This window comes from Dysidea avara, chromosome 4, assembly GCF_963678975.1.
Source record: "Dysidea avara chromosome 4, odDysAvar1.4, whole genome shotgun sequence".
Taxonomy (NCBI): domain Eukaryota; kingdom Metazoa; phylum Porifera; class Demospongiae; order Dictyoceratida; family Dysideidae; genus Dysidea; species Dysidea avara.
Window position 1 is genome coordinate 36,660,464 of NC_089275.1, and position 11,480 is coordinate 36,671,943.

The following is an 11,480-nucleotide window of genomic DNA, read 5'->3' on the forward strand; positions in this document are numbered from 1 at the left end:
TATCAGGCAAAGCCCTCATGCCTGTATTACAACTATTACGTGTAACTTACGTATAGGCAGCAACTTTAAAAAAATTATAAAGGAACAAAGTTCATAGTCAAAAAAATACAGTAAAACTACAGTATGTCTATTAGACATCAAAAAAATTGACACAAGAAAAATTTGCAATTCTACATACATAGGTGAATCTCTTAAAACCTTTTTGTTACATGAATGAACTGTGTTGTTATAGTTACACACGTGATAAAATAAAATCAACCATGTACTTTGAAGGGAAGTTGATTATGAGAACCATTATTTTGACAACAATATTTTACTGTATATATATGAGGTTTAAAAAAGGATATGAAAGTTGAGGAGGATATTTGTAATGTCAGAAAACTAAGTGGTGACCACCACAGCTACTGATAATTAACAACTGTGCCTAAAGGAACAAATTCTATCCATGATAAGGTTTGAGTACACAATGTATATGATATCACAATTAATGTTCAATGATCGTAGTATACTTATGTACACATATTATTGTATGAAAGCACTGATTCACTGCAGTACGTGTAATATGTGATGGTAAAACCAACTAATGTCACCTATACGCTACCAGACTAAGTCTTAGCATTTCTCATACTATGTACATTGTACATCAGACTGGGTTTGGGAGTTTCCTCTTCTGGATGGCGTAGCTGGGTCATTGTTAAAGACCTGGCTTGATGGGAAGTAGTGGTAAAAGGGTGAATAACCTTGTATAGCCAGCCAAATGTGTTAATTTTGCCAAATTTTAGCCAGTAAAAAGTCAACACAGCCTTATAATTTCATCTCCAATTTATTGTTCCCATTCATTTGAAGCCTAGGTAGTGTCAACCCTACCACCCACCACCCCTATGTGACCATCCATGACTGCTCAGATTTTATCTCTCATTTTACAGAAAGCTTAACAGGCAGCTACAGGAAATGTTAAGGTCTTTATGGAAAAATTGTACACTTCAGTGCCCATTACCTAATCTTGAAACTGATGACGGTTGATATAAACACCATGCCTCAAATAATTGTAGCATTTGAATAGTGGCTACATTGTTTCTTTAAACTTCAGCATGAACATAACCTTTAATAAATACTGCAGCCGCTGATTTAAATGTTACAAGGAGTTAGACAGTTGCTTACTCTTAGGCTAGGAAGCAGAAGTACAGTAATACTTCACTTAAGCACAACAGTCATTCTGCACTGTCCGTCTTGAGACCGCACCTTTCACCTGCTATTTATCATTAGTTCACATCACAGGTGGAATGTACTAAAACTACTATGTAAATATGATGCAAGTAATACACAGTGTTCTTATAGCAACAGCCTTTATGTGATATACTGAATAGTTGCCAGTGTTTATTCTACGTACTAAATGCCACAATCCTTGAATAGTGGCTGCATAGATTTTTTACACTAGGCTAATAGTAGCTGAGGAATGTAACCAAGTAAATAAATATTACACAATAGTTGTGAGTAAAGTTCTAATCCCATGCACAGAATAATACATCTTCCTGAATCTTACCATGTAAGAGTCACTGAAAGTAATTAACAGTCGTTGTGTTGGCATGTGACACTCTGTACCTACATGTTTGTCCTTGTGCTATTATTACATGTAGCTAATGGTGTCATAACTTTAGTTGTTGTGTTTGGAAAGAGTTTTTTGCTTTAGAAAGCAGATCAAATAGAAGTGCTGTAGCACAAATAAGTTGAATGACTGGTCCATATGTATGTAGGGCAATCACATTGTGCTTAACGTATGTTTGATAAAGCATGAAAGCCAGATTACCTTACAATCGCTGAATATGTTTTGAATATGACATGCAATTAATAGTGCATATACTTGATTTATAGAGCACTGAATATGTTAAGGAGATCACTTGTGTACTTCAATATGATACAATATTAAACTATTGTGGGATTGTAATTAAGTGACAGCTAGTATCCTATACGTATAACTTTAGTGGGTTAATTATTCAGTCAACTGTAAAGTCCTAAAAGAACAAGCGGTTAACTATGGAGCATTGATAATCAATTTATTTTGCAAGGGAGGTGCAGTCCCTCTCTCATAAGGGTTCTCCAAGTTAAGGATCCTATGAGATGAAATAAAACGTGTCACTCTCAATAACACTACATAACATTTGCCAATGTGCAGAATAGGAGAACTGGAATCTGAAGAAGCACTGACAATTTTTAATTTGACAGCAACTTGTACTAAAGCGCCTACAAAATCCAAGTGAACAAGCAAAGGAAAATCCTTTGACTTCAGGATTTGATCCACAGGCCACTCTATTTCCAGTCAAATCAAATTCTTCCTCGGGCTTTCAATGTTTCGATCTCAATACTACAAAAGGTTTGGATCTATCAATAAAAAGTCTCACTGTTATGCACAGAAAAGCAGATACATGTATTGCGACCAGTTTCTTGTGTGTTGTGGCCACTAGTGGTATGTGGGATAGTGTATTTATTGTTTAGTACACTAAATGATGTATCAGCTACATGTAAACAAGTCATTTACATGACACACACAAACTCCTTCAAGAAGACACCATATAATTTGACTGGCTATATCCTGGAATAGGCGCTGGGGGGTGGCTCCCCTACTTTCATTTGTAAGAAAAGATCAAGACACTGTAATAGAACAGTTACACTTCAAAAACTGTGAGTAGGCTACTTACGTAATTTGTTTGCAAAAACATAGTGAAATTGTCTAAAATACTGTACTCTCTTAAAACTTTAAAAATAGGCCCCCAGAGCTTTGTAAATAACATCCATATTTGTGTAACTGTAAAGGTGGTCCCCAACTCTATGATAAGACCATGCATTGAGACTCAGATCACAAACAGAAACATTTAATGAAGACAACACTTTATAATATGCATGTCCTATATTCTCTGGCCTAATGTACATAACTAGGTAGTTGTGAAGATGTGAAATCCAATGATTCTCAAAGCCTGACTTCACACTGCAGCATCGCAAAATATCCCATCATCAAATAACTCTTCCTCGATCCTACACGGCAGTAGTGTGTGTTAATTGATACAACAATAGTGCACATAACTGAAGTGATTAGCTGCACGTAACTATATTTCTAGTGCTTAATGTTTTGTGTACAGCATTTGTTGTGATAATGGGCCTCTTAGGTTACCACTGCATACCCATTAAATGGTGCTATGTTAAGTGCATAACATGGTCTATTGATTCTTGTGTACTTATGAATTGCATAATTTAACAAGTTTGCAAAACAAGCAATATTTCAAAATAACTTACAGTAGGTGCATATGAGGATGTGCTAGGATATGTCACAGGCCCAAACTAAAGGAAAAATATTAACACTAGAGATTTTTTGACCATTATTACTTCAACATGAATGTTGACACCTTTTGAAAAGAAAAGCACGACTTAGTTTTGTGGTTAACTAATGACTCTATTGCATCTACAGTAGCAGTAATTATGACTTTTAAGAAACATTAAATAAGAATTACTCATAACAACCCACTAACCATGTTTGTGACAAATGCTATTATATGCAAAGCTTAGGAAGTAGCTGGCCATTACTGTGCATGTATGTAAAATCTAGCGAGGTCAGTATCTAGTAATACAAATTGACATCAGAAATTCTCTCCAGTTATAAAATGGCACTGAACACTGCTCAGAATCATAACATCTTTAATAATATTAAAATTCACAAATGTATGATATATTGTAGCATGGTGCACCTAAACTAGAGATGATGATTAAAGGCTCAAGAAAGCTAAGTTAACGAGTTACTAAAAAATAAAAAAAACACTGTTATTACGTATGTACGTATCTACATCAAAACAAACAGAAATTGATCTTGTTTTCAGTCAGTTGCTACATGTTATGGCCAAATAGTTGTCAGAGATTACAAATGCAATGCTTCTTCAACTAAAACATCTTCTGTATGGTATGAATAGTCATAAGTAAAGTAAGTTCCTTTACGGGGCCATTCTTCTTGACAGAGTGTACATCATAAAAGGATTCCTCTTTCATGCATGACATGTGTAGTTTAGTAAGTGGTGTTAAGTTCCTGTGCAGCTGTGAGAAAACATTCACTACAACATTTCTGCGGTGTCATCATTGTACTCCTCGCACATTCCCTGAAGCACATAGTAACCTCCATAAACACATTAGCAGCAGAACAACATTGTCACATGAAATAAGTCACGTACTTTGGTTTGTACATTCATTAACAAAACCTCAAGTACGTCCCTTAACCTATTACATCTAAACTTAGTCAATAAATATTAGAGTGGTTTCTTTAAAATATGTTGCATGTACCCGTTCATACACAACCACTTCCAGGTGTTCTAATATAATTGATATGGTTAGAACATTCTAGTATAAAAACTGCAAGTGGTCACATAAATTTGTACTTGTGCAACTCTGATTAACTACAAGTACACTACACTTGTGTATAACATTATTTGAAGACTACTTCTTCACAACTCAAGTATGACATTGTAACAATTTCTGTAATGGGTCACACTTATATTTTACAGATGTTTGAATTAGTACTAGCTATGGCAGATGCATACATGTATGTAATGTGGTGTATACATAGGGAAAGGAACATTTCATTTCATGTAAAATACGTATGTATATGCATAGAGATACATAAGCAATTCACTAGAGACAAACCCACAATTCATAGAGAATGAAGAGAACCTGCTCTATGATACAACTGGTAGTAGGTTACCGTACATGTAATGTTCAATTTTAATTACTCATTCATATACATAATTGGCATCTCACCTTTCCTTTGCTACTCACTACAGTTTCCTGTCATTCATATCACTAGTACAATTGAGATAATAGTATACCAAGTCATATCAGACATTATTGGTAGCTACAGTAACTGAAGTGATCTCCTTTAGGTTTAACCTATATCATTTAAGTATGTAAGAATATAAACACAAGTTAATACTTCATTATCTGTATGTGCGTGTTCCATTGTTATAATAATCACTAGTAAATGTGATCAAATTACAGATAAACATCAATTAACATGAAGTATGATAACAACATTACTGACTAATGGATAGTGTTGCTAGGATACCAGCTACACCAAATATTAAATTATCATGTAGTGTTTACACAGGCTGTGGTGCTGTGGTAGTATAGGCATGAAATAGAATTTACACAATTATTAAATAAGTACGATGTTACATGACATCAATTTTACTATCATGTGATGATTTAAACAGGTGGTGTGTACTGAAAGATATTTAACATTTGTACCATTGCTTAACAAGAGGTTTTCAAAATGTAAAATGGGGAATACAAGGTACTTCATGCAGACATAAAGTGAGATGATAATTCAATAACTGAACATGTTAACATGTGTGTATGTCTTTGGTAGAAATAACAATTTATGTATTCAGCATTGATAAGCAAAATTTCTTTCTACACATCAATAAGATATACATATATAGGGCTATTAGTTTGACTAGCAACACTAGCAAAATACTGGTGGTATATTTAATGAAGTCATTCTTTGGCTGTGTTTGGGATCTGCGCACTAAACAATGTCACTGCCACCTTGTCCCTCTAAACACAAGAAAACATGTAAAGTACCGCCCAGAGGTAACGTTACAATCCCTCGCGAGTGCTCAAATCCAGGCTACGACTCGACATGACGCATGACTGGAATACATCACGTGCGAAGACATGCAGTTACTGGAGCAGCCACCTGAGGGAGCTCGCGTGTCGTGGCTACACATGGTGAGTTAGCTAGCACACATGTGCCAAAGAAATCGCGGGTCGAAATATGTATGTACGTAGATTATGTCTTTTAACAATCTAACATCATAGTATATAAAATCAACTGGAAGTAGGAAGATATTTACAAGTACATTTGATAGTTGTCCTGATATTTTGTAGCAATAATAAAAGATAGAAATCTGACAATAAAGATTACCTGATATTACAATGTCATTATTTATTGCATTATTTGAACCATTCACATGTCTTCCTATAAACCTCCTTGCAGGTCTAACAATTGCTCGACATTACAACTGATGATGTGCACTGTTTATACAACACTTCCTTTATCGTATATGATCTCATTGTGAGTGACCACTAATGAATTAAAGTTTCTGATGAATTGATATATAGTGTGAAATATATTGTAACCATAAGTACCATATGATTACTCCACATGTAATGTTTACATAGCAAACATGTAACAGTTAAGTGTTATGTATGCTTAAATAATTGATTGATAAAATAACATTCATGATGTGTTTATATAGCAAAGTTTCATGGTAGGAAGCCCACTTTAACTTAGTCCGGAACTTATCACTTAAGTAATATTTGTTAATTATTGGATGTACACAAATCACAAACATTGCTGTAGAACTTGGAGTATACCAACTGTAACTCACAGAATTTACAAGTACAAGAAATTTTAAGTTCGATCAGTTAACCATCAGTTATTGAAAAGTGAAGTTCCCCTTATACTTTGGTTCCATCTATGTTCAGCTTGTTACACAGTGTTGCAAATGAAAAACAGTACGAGAAGCACCTCTGTAAAAAATTCCATTAAATAAATATTGTAGTAACCTACAGTAATATTGGGCAGCACTGAAGGCACTTTTGGCTTAATTATACCTAACCAATGCACCACAAAGGTATTATGAGGCTGGTTTCTCGGTAAATATTTTTGTAAGAATGTGCAAACCTTCTATCAAAACACTGAGATCTTTATGTTTTTTTTTACAGTTTCAACAGTCACTCATACTGTAAGTATAACATGGATTATTATTACCCAAATGCATCACAGATATTTTAGATTCAATTGCCAAAGCTTCGACCATTTTTCAAGAACTACAGGATATTCTGCTGGAGTTGAATATAATCTTGACGATTTGCAATTCGATGGAAGATCTTAGTATCATCAGCAAACAACAATGATGGTGAGTGAATAATGTTGGGCAAGTCATTGATATAAATTAGGAAAAGAAGTGGTCCCATGCAGTACAGATCCCGGTGGTACCCCACTAACAACATCAGAGAAATCAGACTTTGCAATAATGAAAACTACTCTTGATCATGACTTACAACATTCTACACATAAATCCCAGCAATTTATTCCAACTTCGTACATCTAGTTCTACATGTGGACACAATTATAAAATTTACAAACCTCATACTGCTAAGGACGTCAGAAATCACCATTAATTTTTACATCAGAGTTATAAACCACTGGAACAATCTATCTTGGGCTGCTGTCAACTTACCTTTTACTAATGATTTCAAGAGGAACATTGATGATCACTACTACCCCAAATTGCTTTACTACAATTTGTTTGCATGATTTGTAATCAATATAATTATTTAAGTATAGCATTGTGTGATTTGTGTAATGAGCAGGACTCACAGGCATTTGCCTTTCTCACCTGTATGATTATTATTATTATTATTGCTAGGACTGGGTCATATACAACCAAGTACATACATAAATGGGGGGGCAAGGCATATACAGTGCATAGGTTAGGAGAATAATACAAACAGTAGCTACTGCCAGTGGTGCAATATAAATACCAGTCATATAACAGTATTATGCAATTGCATTACACCTACATAGATCAGCATGATTTTTTAAGCTGGTAACCGTAGCAGATGTGATTGTTACAACAAGATTAAAGCTTTGAAACTGACTGCTATATTAGGGTAAGTGACAATCTGAGTACGCCTGCAAGATGAACACACAGCATTAGCTACTTTAGTATTTTTATTTCTTGCAAACAACGTAACTTCGTGAACTATAGGGTATCTTGCAAGCATCCTCTCTCCAACAGGCTGTAGGCTGATGAGCAAACGAAACCTGGCATTTAGTAGCAGTATTTAATGGTCGCCTGTGAACAACCAATTATGATCTGTAACTGGACTATTCACACTAATCCGTTGTACATCTGCTTTCCAGCCCGTCATTTCTCTAGGATTCGACATCTTTCTTTGATTGATGAGCAAATCATGGAGCGAACACATCCCTTCTGGAATGCACATCACGTGTTGAGTTGTTTTGATAGGTGTTAAATAGAATCATCATACCATTTCACTCATCAGCAGAAGAAACATAATTACTATACACTTGTATCTTCAATCAACGTAGATCATAATCCCAGTTAGTGCACAGCACTAGGCCTTGTAGTTTTCTCAAACATTAATTATTTATTATTAATCTCGACTGCATTTCTTCTTACCCATAGTACTTGGTTGTATAATTATTATAAAAGAAGCTCTAGTTTAAATCTACTTAATAGTAATCTACCAATGTAAATTCTATGCGCGTTCTAATAGAAGACCTAAAAATTGTGTCTTCTATTAGAATACTACATATAAATAGTCAAATAAAACACGCAACCTTTAATAACCATCATTGTGTCTCTAGATAACAAACCCTGGTTGGGAGCCTTATAAAGTACAAAAAGAAGAAAAATCTACACTAACAGCTAAGTTGTGAAAAGGGCGTGGGCTTTAAAAGCCTGGGTGAAAAAAGTCGTGAAATCACAGATGGCAGTCCAGGCTTTTGAAAGCTGCACCGTTTTTCACACCTTGGCTATTTTTGTGTGGTTTTTGTGTGCCTGTACAGTAAATCTATTTGTAGACTTAGATAACTTATTATTAAAAGGCAGCTGACTAGAGAATTTTAAAGTTACATTTATAAAATGTGACTGGATTTTGGAAAAACGATCTAAATCGCACATTAGAAGTTTTGAGATAAACGGTTTTAAAGAATTCAAGCCAGCATAACTCTCCAAAGATAGCAAGCAAGCGTATGAAATTTACACAAAAGATGCATCAATCTATTACCTTTCAGGCCACTTCCAGTACTTGTAACTGCTTGTAGAGTTTCCTAACAAATAAGATAGAAAATCTGAGCAGTTGGACGAGCGAAGTAGTATCACGAGTACTCACAAAGGGGTGGAGGGTGGTGGGGTGGGCAAGGGCTAGACCTCAAAATGGAGGCAGACCATGATTGGAGTCCAGAGACGAGATTACAGGGCTGTGCTGGCTCCTTAGTGGCTGATATGTAGCAAAATCCACAGAAAAAAACGTCTGGTCAACATTATCAGGCTGTCCACCAGAATACCACTGGTTCTTGCCAAGCCAGGTCCCTCACAAGGCCTAAAACCGCCACTCGAGCTCTACACACCACCCAGAAAAGACGTCTGTTGAAACCAGCCTAGAGTAGTTTGAGTGGTACTGAGTGTCAAAACTACTAGTACAATAGTGTAGCTATCCACTGGAGGTGTTAGTTTGATTTTGTCTGATGTGCGATTTGGATCGGTTTTGTAAAATCTGGTCACAAATTATCTCTAACATGCTGGACTTGTCATGATGAAATACGACAATTCTGAAAGTCATTATCTGTTACATAGATCTATGGTCTCTTTATTAGTATCTTAACAAATTAACTTATTTTAAGGTCATTAACGGCATTAGATAGCTAGAAATGGTACCAAAAAAACCAGCCAAATGCATAACTGTTTCTTTACAATTTAACAATTGTGTATATTAGTAGCATACCAATAATGTTTCACAAGCACTATAATATTTATAACTCATGATTATTGTTTAGTGTGTAAATAGGGTTTGTACATCCGAGTGGTATATATCACTTATACCATGGCTTGGGATTCACCATTACGTATATGTGTGTACCCTCGGGCCTGCAGCACTTGGGTCTTGAGCATATATGTCAGGCAAATCCCCCCTCATGCCAATGGCATAACTGTTACATTATTTTCACTCATACAGTTAAGACAAGACTGTTTTACTTCAGACTCTACAATTCACATGTATACATCTTCTAATTACTCTAATAGAACACACAGACACAGCACTGCATGGGTATATACAAAATGTTACCTGATAACAACAAATGATTATAATAAATTATAGTCAAATATCTATGGGCAGGCAAGAAATTTCAAGGGCTGTAAAAGTTGCAAACACTGTACAGACAGAGTGTATTTATTGTGGTACTATCTAGTGTGTCACACACAAAAGTAATTATGTAAATGTACAATAAAAGCTTAGTCCTTATAAATAAGAACAAACTATCACACACAGTATGTATGCTTAACGATCACATGCAGTCTTCTTCTAACATAATACCTTAAGCAACCTGCTACAACACTAGACTTGAGACAATTATGCTTCCTATTATGAACATCAAGCCTATTATTTTCACTAATTTAGATTATGTGTGAAGGATGATTGTTTTATTGGAGCATTTCCTGACTGTTGCCAGAGTGTAGATGACTGCTCTATTAGAGTATCTCAATCTCAAAGTATTGAAAAAGCACACAATCAGACAAGAAACAGTAACATTACATTTTTTAATATGGATCACAGATATGTTCATCATTTGCTTTCTTTAGGTGAGTGTGTTGCGAGCTTAAAGCTTTTGCTGCCTGTTATAAAATTATAACCAGCATAAATGGTCCATAATCACCATCCAGAAATATTTTAATACGTGCAGAATTTATGAGGCTTTCAACCAATAATTGAATTAGCATAAGCTATATTGTCTCAGCTAAAACCTGCCTAATGTTCATACAGCTTCCAAATTTCTTTTTATTTCTCATCATCATCTACAGTGTCTAGGAATGGGTTACTCAAGTTTCAGCCTATTATGGTGAGTAGTTTTGGAATTATAGTGCTAAGACAGTAGGAAGAGCAAAGAATTTGATTTGTACCATGACTATATATACTGGAAATAAACTACAGACACTTAAATTTGCAGTCATAACTTCCATGTGAATTGGTCCACATTGTTGGAACTTGGCATAAAATGTTCACCACGGATTGGTTAAGGTATAGTTTTATCCACGTAGTTACTTGTACATACAATATGAAGAAATGACGATGATGTTATTCAACTCTACCACATCATAAACAAATTCACATGATACACATACTGTTGGGGCTACTAAATGTGACTGAATTTTGGGAAACATTCCAAAATTGCACATTAGAAGTTTCGAGATAAACGGTTTTAAAAAATTCAAGTCAGCTTAACTTGCCAAGGATAACTAGCACACATATGAAATTTACACAAGAGGTGCATCAAATTATTACCTTTCAGACTACTTCCTGTAGCTGAAATCTGAGTCATTGGATGAGCAAAATAGTATCACATGTGCTCACAAAGGGGAGGAGGGTGGGCGGTGGTGGGATGGAAAAGAAATAGACTTCAAAATGGAGGCAGACCACGATTGAAGTCCAGACACGAGATTACATGGCTGTGGTGATTCTTAGTGGCTGATATGCAGCAAAATCAAAAGAAAATTCGTTTGGCCAACATCATCAGGCCATCTACCAGTAAACCACTGATTCTTGCCAAGCCAGGCCCTTCACAATACCTGAAACCGCCATTAGAGCTCTCCACACAGCCCAGAAAAGACGTCTGTTAAAACCAGCCTTGAGTA

The 11,480-nt window shown here is 35.4% G+C and overlaps 1 long non-coding RNA gene across 2 annotated transcripts; it reads right to left on the reverse strand.

Annotated features, from left to right (window-relative positions):
• Positions 1-3,670: 3,670 nt before the first annotated feature.
• Positions 3,671-8,942, reverse strand: LOC136253376 (uncharacterized). 2 transcript variants are annotated; one of them, XR_010700107.1, is made up of 3 exons: positions 8,857-8,942; positions 4,795-4,923; positions 3,671-4,723 (listed from the first exon to the last, which is right to left on the reverse strand). It is a non-coding gene; the product is annotated as an uncharacterized lncRNA (long non-coding RNA). The 2 variants fall into 2 exon arrangements; XR_010700106.1 differs by lacking the exon at positions 8,857-8,942 and having other exon boundaries at positions 4,795-5,735.
• Between the last annotated feature and the right edge of the window lie 2,538 nt (positions 8,943-11,480).